At 49.5% G+C, this 18,773-nt stretch overlaps 1 pseudogene; it reads right to left on the bottom strand.

The window, feature by feature from the left end:
* Nucleotides 1-17,476: 17,476 nt before the first annotated feature.
* Nucleotides 17,477-18,388, bottom strand: LOC127391937 (protein phosphatase 1B-like; annotated as a pseudogene).
* Nucleotides 18,389-18,773: the final 385 nt, after the last annotated feature.

Below are 18,773 nucleotides of genomic sequence, written 5' to 3'. Positions count from 1 at the left end.
TGTAGCTCTGATAGTTTAAGGATGTATTAATTAATTAGCCTTGTCTCCTGATTAATTTTGTTCTTGACATCTTGATTTTGTGCTAAATTAATTCTCATTCATTCCCCCTTCCACCCTCCCCTTCCATAGATCATTCTCCTTGTTTCTTCTAATCAGGTTTCCCTTTAGATTATCTCCCCCCTCTACTGAGATCACCCAGCCTGTGCAGCCCCTCCAGCACCTCAAAGCCTGACTTACCTTCCACATCACCCACCCCTCACTCCCCTGGGGGACTGCCCACATCCACACCCATCTTCTTTCATGGGAGGTATGAGAGGAGCCTCAGAAAAGATCACACAGATGTTCCCTGGGTCCAGCACTCTGCCTGGACGTTACCTCTGGTCCACCCATCCCTGACCAGGACCCTTCTGTCTGCCTTCTCTTTCCAGATTTCCTGGAAAACAGGCCCCCACTCCTGCCTGAGGTTCCTAGATGCCACCACAGAACTACTACCAACCCCATCAGTGTTAGTAGAGCAATGAAGACTGAACAAAAGCCTTTCTGGTTTTAAAGCTTTGGCCTCTATCACAAGGTGTCAAGGGACACGAGCCAAAGTTTCTGGGGTCAAGAACAACCAGCTACCAGCAACCTTGCATCCAGCCAGCAAGGGAGGTGTCTGAGGGCAGCCAAGCACAGTGAGAGCCCAGATGGGTGTTTCTGACCAGGATGCAGGGAGCTGGGACACATTCAGACAGGGGGTGCTCAGTTAAACTAAACTTCAAACCTTTTCCAGGGACTCCTGCTGGATTTTTAGCAGCAGTTCTCCTTCTCCTGCCCTGCCTCCAAACAAAGTAAGTTAATCAAACATGGTTTTCTGCCTGGAGACTGAAGGAGTGGAAACGTACCCCTCAGTCCTGCCAAGGACTGGAAATAGTCTGGTTAAACTTAATTATTATGCATTGTGAATACCAGCACCCCCTGGTTGTTACAATCACTGTCCATCAGTTCACGATCCATGCAAACACCCTGGTTGGTGAATTCCATTTTATGATGCAAATGTAGCCAATCAATACAGGGATTTTGTTTGATCAGAGGCTCTTTTTCCTTTTTTCAGGGGAGAAAAAACTCCCTGATTTTGCACATCCAGCCCCTCAGCTGGAACAGATCTGCATAACCCCTCCTGCACAAGGGAGATCTCACTCGTTTGCTCTAGGGGAAAGCCCAGCTAAAAGAAAAAGGGGAGATATAAACTCAGCAAGCAGTCAGAGCAGGTCACTTCTCACAAGTAGAACAGCTAAAGGAGATCTAGGCATAAAACCCAGGGCAAAAACAGCAAAGAATTTGGAGTTTGTGTATGTAGATGCTTAGGAATTTGAAAGAAAAGTCCATACATTTTTAGCCACAAAGGATTTCTCTGGACAACATGGTCTAGCAGGAGCTTTAAAGGGGAAAAGCAGTTCACAGACTCTTCTGAATGCATCTCCAGTAGCCGGGTTGTTAAGACATTCAAGGCTGTTAATGTGCACTGTCAGACCATTGTAACCAAACCTTTAATCCTGGGCCTGTCAGACTTGAAGGGGAACGCCGGGGCTGACAGTGGCAGCAAATGGGTTTTCCCTCTCTGCCCTCATCGCCTGCCCCCCCCTTCCTGCCATTTAAAGTTAGAATAACATTGAGTCGATTCCTTTCAGGGCTTGCAAAACAATGGGGGAAACGAACTAAATAAATAAACATTTTAAAAGAGGGTAAAAAAAATAATAAAATGAAACCCCAGCCTAGATGGACAATCTTTCCTTTTCAAATCCCAGCCCTCCAACTTGGTGTAGCCTGGTCAGACCCAAGCTGTCTGAGAGCTCTTCCTCCTCAGCTCTGGTTATAAAGTTCTCTTGAGTCTATTTTCATTTGCAGACATCTCCATAGGAGAAGAAACACCAAGGGCTACACAGGAATTCCAGGCAGAGTTGCCAAGTCTAGTGGTTTGGCTTTGGTTTTGGACCTTACATACCTGGGACACATGAGATGACAGTGTGACTTAGCAGCACCCATCTCATGGGTGTCACAGGGGGCATTCTGGGGGAGCTTCTTTCACCCAGGCTGACTGCATGGCAGCTCATCAGGTGTATCACAGAATCACAGGGGCTGGAAGGGACCTCTGAAGATCATCGAGTCCAGCCCCCCTGCTGCAGCAGGAACACCCAGGGCAGGTCACACAGGAACGTGTCCAGATGGGTCTTGAAAGTCTCCAGAGAAGGAGACTCCACAACCTCTCAGGGCAGCCTGTCCCAGGGCTCTGTCACCCTCACAGGAAAGAAGTTTCTCCTCATGTTGAGGTGGAACTTCCTGTGTTGTCACTTGGTGCTGTTTCCCCTCGTCCTGTCACTGGCACCACTGAACAGAGACTGGCCCATTCTTGACACCCACCCTGCAGGTATTTGTAGACATTAATAAGGTCCCCTCTTAGTCTTCTCTTCTCCAGACTGAACAGCCCCAGGTCTCTCAGCCCTTCCTCATCAGACAGATGTTCCAGCCCCTTCATCATCCTTGTAGCCTCCCTTGGACTCTCTCCAGCACATCCCTGTCCCTTTTGAACTGGGGAGCCCAGAATTGGACACAACACTCCAGTGAGGTCTTAGTAGGGCAGACAAGAGGTTTAGGGGAGAACTTTGTAGAGTAGGGATGATGGTTGGACCCAGTGATCCCAAGGGTCTTTTGCAACCTGAATAGTTCTATGATTCTATGATTCTAAGGGGAGGAGAACCTCCCTTGACCTGCTGGCCACACTGTTCTTAATGCATCCCAGAATACTATTGGCTCTCTTGGCCACAAGGGCACATTGCTGCCCCATGGATAACTTGTCCACCAGGACCCAAAGGTCCTTCTCCATGGGGCTGCTTTCTAGCAGGCCAACCCCTAATCTAAACTGGTGCATGGTGGTTTTTCTCCCCAGGTCCAGGACTCTGCACTCATGAGGTTCCTCTTTGCCCAGCTCTCCAGTCTGTCCTGATCTCACTGAATGGCTGCACAGCCTTCAGGTGGATCAGCCAATCCTCCCAGCTTCTTGTCATCAGCAAATTGCTGAGGACACACTCTTGCCCCTCATCCAGGTCACTGATGAAGGTGTTGGATAAGACTGGGCCCAGTATTGACCCCTTGGGGAACACCACCTTCCCAGACTGCCAGCCCTCTCCAAAGTGCAATACGTCTTTCTACAATGTTCCACCTACTAGGATGACATTCAGTGTCTTCCCTGTGGGGATATTGGCTTTTTACAGCCATTAAAAGGTGATTCCATGGTAGGTACTGGTTTTCAACCCAATAACAGAATTACAGAATAGTCATAGGTGGAAGGGACATCTGAGATCAGTGAGTGCAACTACAAAAAATGAAACAAAAACCCCCAAACAACAACAACAAACCCCAAACAAAACAACACCATACACAAAAGCAAGCCCCAAAGAACTCCAGAACACACAACCTACAATCTCAGCCACTAGAGCATCCCCTGAAGTGCCACATCTACATGTTTCTTGAATAATTCCAAGGATGGTGACTCTACCAACTTCCTGGGCAGCTGTTCCAGTGCCTGACCACTAATCCAGTACAGAAACTCTTCCCAATATCCAGTCTAACCCTCCCCTGGTGCAGCTTCAGGCCATTTCCTCTGGTCCTGTCATTATTCACTCGGGAGAAGAGCCCAACTCCCACCTCCCTACAACCTCCTTTCAGGGAGCTGTAGAGAGCAATGAGGTCTCCCCTCAGCCTCCTCCAAAATAACATCTCCAGCCCCCTCAGCCTCTGCTCACAGGACTTGTTCTCCAGCCCCTTCCCCAGCTTGGTAGCTCCTCTGGACACCCTCCAGCCCCTCAATGTCCTTCCTGCAGTGAGGGGCCCAGAACTGCCCCCAGTGCTGGAGCTGCAGCCTCAGCAGTGCCCAGCACAGGGCACCATCACCTCCCTGCTCCTGCTGGCCACGCTGCTCCTGCTGCAGGCCAGGATGCTGGTGGCCTTCTTGGCCACCTGGGCACACGCTGGCTCATGTTCATCAGGCTGTCAACCAGCACCCCCAGGTCCTTTTCTGCTGGGCACTTTCCAGCCACTCTGCCCCAAGCCTGTCGTGTTGCCTGGAGTTGTTGTGACCAACATGCAGAACCCAGCACTTGGCCTTGTTGAACCTCATCCCATTGGCCTTGGCCCATCGATCCAGCCTGTCCAGGTCCCTTGCAGAGCCTTCCTGCCCTCAGGCAGATCAACATTTCCATCCAATTTGGTGCCATCTGCAAACTTACCGAGGGTGCACTCAGCCCCCTCATCCAGACCATTGATAAAGACATTGAACAAGACTGGGTCCAAAACTGAGCCCTGAGGGACACCACTGGTGACCAGTCACCAACTGGATTTGAGCCCATTTACCTCAGCTCTCTGGGCCCTGCCATCCAGCCACTTTTGTACCCAGTGAAGAGAACACTTGTCTATGCCATGATTTACCAGCTTCCCCAGGGGAATGGTGTGGGAGATGATGTCAAAGGCCTCACCAAAGTCCAGGTAGACAACGTCCACAGAAAGAGATCAGGTTGGTCAAGCAAGACCTCCCTTTCATAAACCCCTGCTGGCTGGCCCTGATCCCCTGCCTGCTCTTTACTTGCCATGAGAGCTCACTCAAGATCAGCCTCTTCATGGTCTTTCCTCGTACCAAGGTCAGGCTGACAGGCCTTTAGTTCCCTGGATCCACCTTCTGGCCTTCTTGTAGATGGGTGCTACATTAGCCACCCTCCAGTCCTCTGGGACCTCCCCTGTTGACCAGGATTGCTGACAAATGATGGAGAGAGGCTTGGTGAGCTCCCCCACCAGCTCCCTCAGCACTCTGGGGTGGATCCCATCCAGCCCCATAGATCTCTGCACGTCCAGGTGCAGAAGCAGATCATTAACTACTTCCCCCTGGATATATAACCTTACCAATGCCTGCACCTCTGGCTAAGGATCCCAACTGCTGAGCCTCCCAGCCCTCCAGATCTGTCCCATCAGCTCCCAGGTCCCAACACCACAGTAGCCATGAAGTCAGGGACTCGTCCCCATCACGAGCACCGTCCGTCTCTCACACTCTTTTGTGGACATGGATTTAACAGTTAGCTCAGGGTCTGAATGACTATCGTGTCTTGCTCCCACCTCAGGATGACTCTCTCTTTGATTCTTTCAAAAAAAATGTTTGGATTCGTCCAAGCTACAACAGAACAGAAGCTGCTTGTCAATCTGTGTCCCCGTCCTGGGTAATTTTCTCACACTTTAAAGACATCGGGCACATCTTCCTACAAAAGATTTCTTGTCCATTTCACCAGAAGGAAGACAATAATATTTCTGTTTGTCCTAGGGACAACTTGGTAACACCCAGAACCAAGGACTTGTACCTTGTCTTATGTTTGTCCTTCTTGGCCTTTGCCACCCCCCTACCCTCCCCTAAATTGTGAGCCCCTTTTTGCTGCCACATCACGGCTCAAACAAACATCTTTCTGTCTGCTGTGCTGCTCTCTGGAAGTCTGCTGGCTCTTTTACATGTACAAGGAAACTGCTTGACCATTTCTGTCTGAAATCTGTTCTTTTATCTCTTCTTTTCTGTGCTCTTTTCTTTTTTCCAAGCTCATTAAGAAATCAATAAGTGGCTCAGTAGGGCTTTGCTTAACCTGATTCTGGGAGTATTTCTTTCCCTCAAAACCTGAACCAAGTTCTCAGATTGATTTTGCTGCTTCTGCTCTGGCTCATTTCCATTTAATAATATTCTCAATGCTGTATCTCACCTTCTTAGATCAATTCAGAGCCAGTGAGAAGCCCTGGGTTGGCAGCCCCTGACAATGCTCCCCTGCTGTTCCACAGGACACCTCCTGTACCACCCAGGCACCGACCTGCTTCGTACACCACCCACAGGGGTGAGGGAAAGGAGGACCCAATCCCTCACCAAAGCCACACAGTTATTGTTTAATCTCATGTGAAGAAATGCTGTCAGTCCTGCAGGCATGCAGAAATGCTCCCTTCTTCCAGACAGACCTTTTAAGTTTGGCTCTTTCATTTGTGGTGCAGGACACCAAGAGGGAAGGTGGAATTTCTCGTCTCTACCAGACCTGTCTGGAAAGTGACATTTTGTTGACAAAGGAGAGGTACCTGCCACGTATCTAAATAAACTGTTACCTGTTTCTTTTCATCTTCTGTTCAGTGCAGGCCTGAAATCATCAGAGTGTCTACAACCCCAAGTTTCCAGAACACCCACCAGACCGATGTGAAAACTTTGAAGTTCTTTCTCATGGGAAATCCTGTCAATTCACTTTTATTTTTGTGTTCTGATCTGGAGTCAGACATCTAGAACTAGTTATATCCTGCAAAATGGAATCTCTGGAAGTGGAGTGGATTTTAGCTGTGGTTTTATTTAGGTATGTTTCAAAGAATTGAAGGGAAAGACTCCCAGCAATTATGAGGCAGATAAAGACACAGGGAAACTGGACCCACTCAGCAGCACTCTAAGTAATATCCTGGTTTATTTATACAGAACCTGGGAGTGATTTCAAACAAAGCTACAGATTATACACATGAATTTTTACCCACCTTGAGGTCCAGCTCTGTCTTGGTTGGTTACCACTGATTCTACTCCATGTAGTACCTTAGAGCACAGAAATACCAACATTTGAACAATGTGGTCATGTTTTCATAAACTTGCAGCCTAATTAATAGTTTCTTATTTTATAGCCAGTAGATGATGATGCTGATCAGAAGCATAAACCCAGACTGCAGCATCATAGACCCAATCTACACAGTGGCTAGAGGTGCAGAACCCAGGTGACTGGAGGTTAATACCTTGTCAGGTCAATTTGTAGGCCAGGCTCTTTGTCCAGCCTTGCCTTCAAAACTATGGAGCTTCTAAGCAGCAAACAAGAGACTGATCTTTTCAATCATCTGAGAGGTCAACATTGCACAGCACGTGGCTAAGAGAGCAAGCTGAAACTCCAAAGGAAGCTGCATCAACCAGTGGCTGCAACTTTGTCCTACAGAGACCTGCTGCTGGTACTGTGCCTGCTCCAAATGGCACTTGGTCCTGTTTGCTGGTGTCCATCTTTCCTCCTTTAACACACCATCCAGTCCTCTCACATTGTATCCCCACTTGTCTGAACAAAGAAGGGATCTCAGCGTTTCTAGAGAACCCGTGGCAAAGAGAGGGGACCATCACCTCCTCTGAGCAGTGCCTCACACACCAGGAACAGGTTGCAAATGATCACATCTTACTTCATCAGGGACCTGCAGCTCTTCTCAGTGGGAAACAGGAGAACTTTTAGAAGATGACAAACCTATTTATTCATTACCAGATTCCATGGCTGTAATGTTCATTTCATTACAGCCAGTCTGATAGGATACATGGAGGTTTAAGACAAGGAGCAAATGGAGTCTTGCTATCCTTTGGGTGTGGACAGAAGTCTTCGGAGTCTTCTCTGGGCTGTGGTGTTGGCCACCAGCAGTGCACATAGTTGGGATTTAGTCTCTTCCCCATTTGATTTAGGTCACTACATGTATTTCAGCTTGAGAAAAATAATTAATCTACACACATTTTTTACATTCCTCAAAGCAATATTCTCCAGAGAGTGTGCAAGCCACTGAAAGCCACTTCCAGCAATATGTATTTCACTGCTGTTCTCAGTTTTCCACACCACCTTTGGTGGAAGCTGCAGGCTGCAGCACCCCTCTGCCCCTCCCTGTGCCCCCAAGGCCTTCAGCCCCCTTAGCAAGAGGCAGCAGCAAACTAATTCCTCACCTCTGCTCCTGCTGGCTGCCTTTGCAGGAGGCTCCCAGGGGAATGCCACAGCCAGCTGCCTCTCCTCAGGCTGCAGGGACATGGGGTAGAACAGGAAACACCCAGGGGCTGGGGGAGGGAAGATTTGCACCTCCAGGTATGCTGCCAGCACAGCCTCTCACCTGGGGTTCTAAGATTCTGCTTTGCCCTCCAACCAGAGCAGACCGATGGCAGATGACCTTGGGAGGGAAGGTGGAGGTTTGAGGAACACTGGGCAGCAGATGCAGGCCCTACCACAGAGTTCCAGTGGCCAGGCAGGTTCCCAACTAAAATTTACACTTTAGAAGGAAAGTCCAATAGGTGGACGAAGACACCTTGGATCACACCTAATGAGAGTTGGCTCCCAAAGCAGGTCTGCCCCTGAAGGACACTTGAAACTGAGCTGACACAGTGCCAGTCTTGATGTTTCCCACCCAGTATCACACTAAATCAACCCTGATTTCAGTGTTTGCCTGAAAATTGCTGACTGTAAACGGCAGCAGTTGAGGGTATTTGTCACAAACAGCTGCCTGTCCTCGACACAGCGAGCAGTGACCTCCAAGAGAGGGGCTGGGGCCATGGGAAACAGTCACAAACCCGGACCAGCTCCCCAGCCTCCAAAAATCGGCAAGGACTGGGCATGGGGGAGGGGGGAGAGAACATCTATTTCCTTCTTAAGTAGTGCTCTTTCTCTCTTTTTCTAATCTATGGAAAAATAGGAATGCAAAGGAGAGGCGAGAGGAGCCTTTCTTCCCAGCAGGGGATGGGCGCGGGCTGGGATGCTGGGATGCTGCGAGCCCGGAGCTTCTCAGGGGGGTTGCAACAGAGGAGTGGAACTGCTGGCTGGAGGAGAGGCAGGGAGACCAGGATGAGGATCTTAAGGTTTAAAATGCAAATTCCTCCACTTTATTTTAGGTGGAGGGGTCAAGGTTTGCCTATTTCTTCCTCTCCCTCCCCCCTCGACACTCCTTCCCCCTTCCTCCCGGAGTTCTGTTTGGGAAGGGACTGTAGATGGGACAAGGTCTTTGTGCTGGCCATTCAGCTGAATGAAAAGGCCGAGGAGTCCCAGCGGAGGGAACAAACTTTTGGGGGTCAGCTCGGTCAGCTTAGAATAAATGTGTGGTATTGTTTGTATGAAGGCCATGAGCTCAGCGGGGCGCCCGCAGCCACCGCACACAACATGAAGGACTATTTATTCAACACTGGAATACACAGGGCACAGGACTCCTCTCCCAGGGAAAATACAAACTGCTGATGCAAACGTGCCTGCCTATTCCTAGCAGCAAGATTTGCTGGAGAGGGCAAATAAAACCTTTTTTTTTTTTAAAAAAAAAAAAAGCGTTATAAATAAGGGCGGCTGCTGAGCTCTCTTGGCAAAAAATCATAGTTAGAAAGCAGCAGCAGCAGCAAAGTGCCTTTTATTGTTGCTTTTCTCCAATAGATGGACAGTTCAGGTCATTAAAGGCCTAAGATAGAAACAGTTTCTCTTAGCACTGTTTGAAAACAGGCTTTTGTTTCCATGGAAGTGGCACAGTCCTTTCTTGGTTTGCCTCCACCAGAAGCGGCTGCCGGGGCCGGGGGAGCCCCCGGCCCCCAACAAATCCACGTCGAATCTAACTGGAAAAGCAACACAAAGGGGCTGGGGGCTTGGCAGCCTGAGGAGCCCCCCAGGAGGGCTCTGCGGAGAGGACCCCACGAGGAGGTGGCCAGCTGGGGAGGAGAGGCCATCCTTCCCAACATTTCAACAACAAAACTCTCATAAAGGGACGTCAGAGGAGCCCCTGGCTGTTAAATGATGCCCCCCCTTCCTCACACAGAGGAGCATGTGTTCCCCCAGAACACATCTCTTCTTCTCCCTCATTTGTGGAGGGAAGGGGACTCTGGTTTGATTGTTCATCCAGAGTTTGCAAAACAGGGTTTTACTAAGTTGCACAATTAACCCAGAGGAACTGAGGGGCATCTCTTGAGATGATCTCCAGCCAAAGTGGCTTCATCATGGCCAGTCTACCATAGCACACGGGGTCTAGAAAGATTAGCTCCTTAGAGCTCCCCAGAAAGATGCAGGATAAGTTTTAAGGTATCCATGTGAACTCTGGTCTCCATCACAAAATAACAGCTTCAGCCCAACCTCAATGGGAAAATAAAGCAACAAGAAAAAATGAGGTGGGACTGAGAAGAAGAAATACAGTTTCTTATTCTGTGAGGAGACTATTCCGAGGGTACAGCCAAGTGTGCAGATGTTTGGGCATGTGAGATTTAATGCTTAATCTGCAAACACTAAACCTACCCACATCAACAGCTTCACAATGGAGTCCTGCCTAGAGAGCTCTTAACTCTGTCCTTGCAAACCTGACCTCCAAAAAAGGGAACCACACCTTAAAAAACTGCAACCAGTCCCATCTGCCCAGCTGAACGAGCAGCAGCCTTCACAGAGAAAAGAAGGCAGGGATCTCCCAACCCTGGTCTGCAACCATTCAGAGCAGGGGCCCCACCATCTGCAAGGCAGCCTTTGGGTCGCTGTGTTGGCCAACACCTGGCAAGCAGCACCCGGGGAAGTCACAGCGAGGGCACGGCAAACGTGACTGAAACCCAGCAGGGCAAGCAAAGGTGAAGAGTTGAAATGTGAGAAGGGTTGGAAAAACCCTCTGGGTTTTCAGAGTTGCTGCTTATGGAGCCGGGAGCCTGGCACAGCTCTCTTGGAAGACTCTCAACAAGGGACACCTTGACTTCCCACCCCCTGTGTGCTGGGTGCCCCCTTCCTTTTGTTGTCCACCCCTTTTGTGCCAAAGTGACACAGACTGATGAGGATTATTTCCACGGCTTCCTCAGGGACAGGAGGGTTTCCCCATTGCCCTTGTTCAAGGACAATAGACCCATTAAGGTCTTCCCCAGGCGGTGGAGCAGGGCATACCTGGCCCCCAATGTGGGAATGGCCAGTGCCCCTGACACCATTAGCATCTGAATCAGAGTGATGCCTCCAGAACAACAGGCAATTATCCTTCTGAAAAGCTTTTAAGTGGCATTAATTGCTGGCCACAGACTCCGGGCTCTCTCAGAACGAACCGTTTTGACAAACAGGAGAAAACATATTGGATTTACTAGGGGGGAAAAAGTTTGTAGGATTGTGCCTTATGGAGGGCAGGCTCCACTTTCACCCTCTGTTATCACACGGTTTGCAACAGTCCGCACCTGGGGGCAGCAGCAGGGCTGGGGATGGCCCAGGGACCTTCATGTGGCTCTGGTGGCTTTGCACGGCCCGTCTGGCTGGAGAGAAGGCACCCAGGGGAAGGGAACAGCTGCTGTGTGCATTGCTGCACTGAAGCAGCAGCCCCTTTGGCCCAAGTGCCTCTCCAAGCCCAGGTGTACCTTACCGAACGGCTCAGAGATGTAGAGAAGTGGCACAGCCCTGAAACACAACCTCGGAGGCTTTACCTTCTGCTGCTCTTTGAAGGCGATGAGTTTCCCTCCCTCCCAGCCCAGGGACCGGGCTGATGCGGGAACACTTGACAGCGAGAGAGGAAAAAAGTTGTATTGATGCCTGTTGATCTTTGTAAATCAACAGCATTGCTAACAAAGAAGGACTGTGTCTTGCCTTCCTGCAGGAAGATCACATGAAGGTCACAGCTGACACGTTCCTGTGATTCCCTGGAAAATCCCACTGAACGGCCTTTGGTTCTTAATAGCTGCAATGATTTCCAGGCTGACCTTGCACACCTGCACATGCACTTCTTTCTACAGCTCCTTCCTGCAAACTGCAAGGCACTGACCTCAAAAAAGTCCTGCAGCACTGTTTTTTCCTCCGGAGTATTATCCCCCTTTCCATGCCACGTGTCACACAATCATACCCATTCCTGGACTGCTTTGAGATGTCTGCTCAGCTTCCTGTCTGCACCCAGGTATCAGGGCTGTCAGCTCAGGTGGCCTAACTTCTGTGGCACTGGGTAAGACCAACATATGTGTGAGCAGACCCAAAACTATGAGAAACACCCCAGCTCTGACTGGCTCAGAAAAGTTCTGTGACAATTCCTAAGAGGATGATCTGTTTCTGGGAATCTGGAACATCTCTATTGTCTCCTCTGCCCCTCATATATTTGGAGAGATCAGAGGGAGCAGCCTGACCACAAGCAATAGCCCACGTTCACAGACCAGTTGCAGCAACTCTTGCCCATCCTCCTGCCAAAGCCACCCCAGGAAGCTGGCAGGGACAGGCCACTTGCCTCACCTACAGCCAAGCAGCAGGCTGGGTGCTGCACTCCTGGTGACCCACGGGGGCAGCCTGCCAGACTCTTTTGGTGGCTGGGTGTTTCAAAGGCAATGTTTCTTCTCAGCCACCAGTGAGTTGTCTAAACCATGTGAGGTGAGCCCTCGGTAACCAAACGTAGATGCTGTCAAGTACATGTCTCTGAGCTACCAGCCCTCCTCTTCCTTCATGGCGAATGGACAGGGTCAGGCATTTTGGGGTGTAATTTTCCCATCCCAAGGCTCACACACGAAGCTGGAAAGGTGGGACAATATTAGCAGCCTGGAAAGGAAGACAACCTTTCCATGGGGAAACAACCTTTCTGCAAAGAACAACCCAAACACAGCTGCATGGCAAGGACGATGACTTTGCAGAGCTTCAGATCTCAGCATTGCCACAGGTTTCTCCAGCAGTGACCTCTTGGCTTTCTAACAATGAGCCCCAGCACCCACAATAAGGAGCTGAGCTTCTAACTCTGCCACAGTCACATTTGCCACAGAGACAATATCTAATCCACTTAATTATGTTCTTGGGTCCTTGATTATGCACAACTTCCCTTGCTAGAACTAACAGTAAGAAACAAAATGCACAAAATGCCCCCCCCAAGCATTAATTTCTACTTGAAGTTACAAAGTCTTTTTTGCAATTGAACGTGTGTTCATTCAAACAAAGAGGAAGATGAAACTTTCCCTAATATTTTGTCACATTGCAAACCTGAAATGTGCCTCCTGTGCTCTGTGACTCAAGAACCTTCAGAGGATTTCCAATAAATACGGGTCATTTTATGACTCAGAGTGAAAACCATATGAAAAACTCTGGCTTTTGCTAATTTAGACCTCCAGCTCAGCAAGTGCATGTGGGTGGCCTTTTGAAGTTTGAGCAGCAGATCTTCTGCTTGAGCAAAATGGCTTATTTCTCCCACAGTCAGTGGCACCAGGCCAGCCTGCACCATCTGAGGACAAGCCCTCTCACATTTATCCCAGCACAAAACTCCAAGAGGAACTCAAAAAATGTTAAGGCATCTGTAGAGAAAGCTTTGAAAGAGTCTCTGCAAAGTCCAGTCAACTGAAACTGCAAAGCTTTGCCTCCAGTGTGTGGAGAAGAATGGACTGCACAGTCAGAAAGCCAAAATACTAATGTAAGCTCCCACAACATGTCTGTCCAAGAAAGAGAGTGCTAAAAACTAACAATCATGGGCCCCAGCAAACAAAAGATGGACCTAATGTGCTGCTAATAATATCCAATCATCAGGACTCCACTAATTTCCTCTCATATTGCCAGATTCAGACCACAAATGATTAACTTCGCTGCAGAAAAGATGCAATCTTTGTTGTTGTTTTTGTTGGTGTTTTAATAAAAATAATTAATCCAGAGGATAGAGAGGATATAAGGCTAGTCTGATTTATTCTTGTTGAGGATTTGCTCCATGGTATTTGCTGCTAAGCTAATAAGATGATCAGCAGGATGATAGCAGATAAGAAATGCCATGTGCTACGTGATGGAAAAGCAAACAGCTCAAGCAGAGGACTTGGGAAATAGAAAGTAGCACATCTGTTGGAGGAAGGACCATTAAGCAGAACTTGCTGAACCAACATGAGCACATGAATGTCAAAAACCCCTCCCTGAGGTGAAAGCAACACCCTTGGTATTTCCTGATGTCATAGACTCATAGAGCTGCACAGGTTGGAAGGGACCTAAAAAGATCATCTGCTCCAACCTTTTTTTGGGGGAAAGGGAGCCTGGATGGGCTCATCTAGTGCCCTATCTGGTTGTGTCTTTAAAGCCTCCATTAACAGGGACTCCAGCATTGAGAGGCAGAGAAAGGGCTGAGGCCCCCCGAGCAAACCCCCCTGCTGGCTGAGGAGGAGGTCCCCTGCCAGCTGCCCTCCTCCAGGGAAGCAGATTAGATCTTTTTAAGAGAAACCAGACTGAGAAGTTAAACACTGACACCCGTGAAATGAGTCTGCTGAGTATTTTGACCCCACAGATCTCTTCTTCTTCACTTGAGCTGACTGGCAGTCTCCATGTGAGGGTTGAAACAGGAGGATTATGTCTAAGGTAGACAAAATCAGTCCACCTCAGGTGCTTTCTCCACTAACTTTAAAAGAAGCCAGATGAACCAAGACTGGCCCTTACACAGCAATTCCTACAGCTGTGGAGTCCAGCCTCAGGGTGTCCCTCCTGCAGTGAGCACAGCCTGTCAGGGACCAGTGCAAACCACTGCTGCTTATCTGCCTTGTGCAGTTTGGTGTTTCAAGTCTTCCAGCCAGAGCAAGTGGCACAATCTGGGCACTCAGCACCGACCCCTTGTCCCAGCCCTCCCATGTTGGGTCTCTCACACAGAGTCTGCTGTTGATTAAAAAAAAAAGAAAGAAAGAAAAGAAAAAGTGAATTCTCTACTGAGCAGCTGAGTCACAATTCAAAACTGTGCCTGGACACCTAAAATGGCTGAAGAAAGTTTTGCCAGTTCCCACTGTTCCCCCAGGAGCTCGTGTCCCAGCATGTTGAAGTGATCAAACCACCTTCATGAAGACTGACCCATCTGGTCCCCTCCCTACAGTCTGCTGGGGAAACCAATGAGCAGCATCAGGACAAACCCTTGGAAAGACTGGAGTAACAGCAACCTGCCCTTGCCATACCTCAGCACAGCACACACCCACACCTCCCTGTGGAGCTGCCACTGCTGGGCTCCAGGGCTCATTGCCAGGCCAAAGAAGCATCCCCAAGCATGGGGCTGCATTCAGACCTTCAGCTCCTCTTACAGCTACTGAGGAGCTAGAGGCACCTATAACTTTGGCTACACATGTGGACTGAGGAAACCTGAATTTTGTACCTGTAGGTAGGTAACATGAATACCCTCTTGGGAGACATATACTTAGGAGGGACAGATGGCAGTGTTGGTGGGGAGTGGGTATCTGCCCAGGGATTCCCTGGTGTCCCTTTTCATGCTCCACCCCTGTCCTGTCAGAGGAACCCCTGAGGGATCTACCCACATCCAAACCTTGAAACCCCGTTCTTGGCTGTGGTTCACAAGCACACTTTCTAGAGGGTTAAGGACAAGTGCACCTGTGCAGGGGTGATTTTTACATCCCTCAAAACAGAAAAAAACATAAATATCCCAACTCCTTGCATATTAGTTGCAACTACCAATATCTCTGCATCTGGAATAAAGAGCACTGTGTGCAGTTTTGGGCAATGACATGGAGGTGCTGGAGAGGGGGCAGAGAAGGGCAACCAGGCTGATGAGGGGTCTGGAGAACAGGTCTGATGAGGAGAGGCTGAGGGAGCTGGGGCTGTTCAGCCTGGAGAGGAGGAGGCTGAGGGGAGACCTCACTGCTCTGTACAGCTCCCTGAGAGGAGGCTGTGGTGAGGTGGGTGTTGGGCTCTTCTCCCTGGTGACCAGCGACAGGACAAGAGGAAATAGGGTCAAGTTGTGCCAGGGGAGGTTCAGGCTGGATATTAGGAGAAAGTTATTTGCAGAAAGAGTGGTGAGGCCTTGGAACAGGCTGCCCAGGGAGGTGGGGGAGGCACCATCCCTGGAGATGTTCAAAAAAGGGGTAGACGTGGTGATTCATAAGATGGTTTAATGGTTGGGGGTTGTAGGGTGGATGGTTGGACCTGATGATCTTGGTGGTCTTTTCCAACCTTGACAGTTCTATGACTCTGTGAAAGAGGGAACTGGGAGATTTAAGGCTCCAGATGGAGTGGAGCTGGATTTTATTGCCAAACCCCCACAAACCCAGCAGTCAGGACACGGAGAGAGGCTAGAGGCAGAAAGCTGGCCTAAAAACTAACCAACCAAAAGCAGCTCTTTCTTGCAAATAAGTGAATCCAAGCCAACCCTTCCACATGCCTGAAAACACTTGGTGACAATGTGTTTCTTCTTGTGGGATGTTGTTAGTTATTGCCCGAGTCCTGCAGCTGCTTTTGAAGGTTCCCTCCCCTGGACGGAGTCAGCCGAGAAGCAGCAACAACGAAGAAGAATCGTGTTTGGCCCGATGTTGATGGCTGGGATGAACTCTGAATAAACATCCTCCCTCCTGAGGATAACCAGCTGGGCACGGCGGGCCGGTGACCCTCAGGATTTAAGGGAAAAAAAGACAAAAAGAAGGCAAATGGGAGGACAGGAGGGCAGGAAAACTGCGGCCGCCGCTGGCACTGGGCTCTGCCGTGATGAAAGCAGCATTCCCGGAGAGTTTCTGCAGGGGGTTGTGTTTTGCTCTCCGGGCTCCCGAGGGGATGCGAGGGCTGGGGATGATCCCGCGGCGCCGGTGGCCTCTGCCGGGGCTGCCCGCGGGCCCCGCTCCCTCCCCGTCCTCTCGCCCCAAGGTTTTTAAACCTGTTCCGTTTCCCCAGCCCTGCCCGCCGGCAGGAGAGCACCAAGGCTGCCAGGGGCACGGGAAGGGCCTCCGGGGGCTCAGTCCTGGGTTGGGCCCCCCCTGAGGTGAGCCGGTGGCAGCCAGCGGGATGCCCTGCACCCCCCTTCCCACCCCTGCAGCCCCCTGGCTCTGCAGAAAGCTGATGTCACAGCCAGAAGAAGAGGACATCCCAGGTATGCTGCCATTCTGGAGAGCGTTGCCTCCTTACGAGCCAGTCTCTAGCCTCAGCTCCTCCTCCGTGGGAGCAAGAACGTGCTGTTCCCACCTCAGGATGGCAGAGATTAAGTGTCTCCATCAAGGTCACTCCCACAGCACTGGGATGACAACCCGAGGGTTTTACACCAGCAGCTTCGTGGGTCAGAAACCTTGAAAACCCACTTCTATCTGCTTCCCTAGAAACCCAGAGGGATCAATTTTACACCCAGGGACACTAGTCATGTCTGTGCTTTTCTGTATCTTTTCAGTAAATGCCTAAGTAAGCTTGAGATATTCAGACTAACAGTTCACCTTGGCATGTTTGGGGGTTTTTAATCCATTCTTCTGACAGGAGACAAGAATCTAGCAACATCTATCCAGGTATCCTAAAAGACTATGAAGAACAGGATTGTAGTTAATGGGGAAAGCCTGAGCAAAGAGGACAGGTTATTCAGTCCAGGTGTTGCAAACCCTGTGTGCTCAGACCCCCACTGAACAGGTCAGAGCAAAGATGTTTTTGCACGAGATTCATCCACTCCCTTCTGTCAGCAGGAGGTTCAGGGCCTGAACCAGCTCCTGCTGAAGCCAATGGGCAAACTCCCTGCTTTTAATGGCACAAGATCCGTTCCCAGGTTGCAGGCAAGAAGTCAAACAGAACCAGCAAGCCTTTTCCTCCCAGATACCAGTGACGCATGCGTCTCTGGTTCAAAGTGGGCAGGTTTGTTCAGGTTTCAAGGTGGGAAAAGAAGTTTTAATGTCTCCTTGTTTCTGTAACTGTTAAAAGGCACAAAACTGCTATAGATCCATCCACACACACCATTAGCAAATCAGCTGAAAAGTAACGCGGATGCGGAGAGGTCCCTGGAAGGAAGGGGAACCTCAATGCAAGAACCTTAGGACCTTAGGAGCATCTGAAAAACAAACTAGTACCATACTTATGTTATCATGACCCCCTTTATGTAAACAAGTGTTCACTACCCTATTGCACACTTTTTCCAGGTCATCCGATACTTCAAGTCTAGGCTTAACAAATTCACAGAGCTCTTTGTTGCTCATTACACCCTAGATTCCATCACAAGCCAAGATGATAAACTCATCTTCTTCTGCCCTTAAAACTTCATAAACCTCAGATTCTGGAGAAGCAAGTCATCCTGTAGGGCCGTGAGCATCAATGTGTTTGTAGTCGTAGCCCCCCAGAGCTCAAGGAACTGCCAAGGAGCCATTACATGCTGAATCATTACACTGCCTCCTGCATTCTGGATTTGCTCTTTCTCCCTTGGGTTGAAAGGTTTGTGATCCTGGGTTGAAAAACAGACGTGTCCATTCCTATGGAGTCCAGCACATTAATCACCACGATTTATAAAGCATGCACGCTCAGGTGAAATCACAGATCCCACTGTGGTTGAGGCACTTCTGTCTGTGCCACTTCTGAGGTCCAAGGAAATGAACATGTCCTCCTCAATTTTCAGAACACCAGTTCTGATTCCAATCTTGCCATTTTCCACTGAAGATTCAAGAGCAGATCCTGGATTTTCTGTCACCCCAAAGCCTTCATTGTTAGTGGTGTGTTCTAACAAGTGCATGGAGCAATAATTTGCAACACGAGATCCTGTGTGACCATCACAGAGAGAAAAAAAATGACCTGTCCTCTAAGCCATGGACAGCACCTGCATGAGCATCTTCCATTTCCATTCTCCCTCCCTGCAAATTGCTGAGGCCATAACATGAGCCATTCCCTGCACCATGAGCATCATGTTTTCCAGTTTTTGGTTTAACCAAAAGTGCACCCATGTTTATGCAATATTGAATCTGTAATTATAACCTTGTCAAGGTTCTGTTTCGGTGCTGAAAGAATTAGCTGAAATTCCTGCTGCCAGTAGTAGAACGACTTGCAAAACCTCATCTGCATTCCCATGAACATCTAGGTACAGCCCTTGAAATGCTTAACCAAGAACCCCTTTCCTGCTGCCTGCAGCCCCTGGCTTCCCCACAGCCACTGTGCCTGCAGGGCAGGAAACCCACAGCCTGTTCCTGCAGCCAGGATGCTCCATGCCCACCCATCCCAGCCACGCCAACCTGACACTCTCCAATTTCAGCATCTCCATCCTTCAGCTGCAGTTCACCAGCTTTGTCTGAATGATTCTGAATGAGGTTGCAAGGTCCAACAAACACACAC

The sequence above is a fragment of the Apus apus genome, chromosome 17 (assembly GCF_020740795.1).
Source record: "Apus apus isolate bApuApu2 chromosome 17, bApuApu2.pri.cur, whole genome shotgun sequence".
Classification (NCBI taxonomy): Eukaryota; Metazoa; Chordata; class Aves; order Apodiformes; family Apodidae; genus Apus; species Apus apus.
This window is presented reverse-complemented; position numbering and strand designations above follow the sequence as displayed.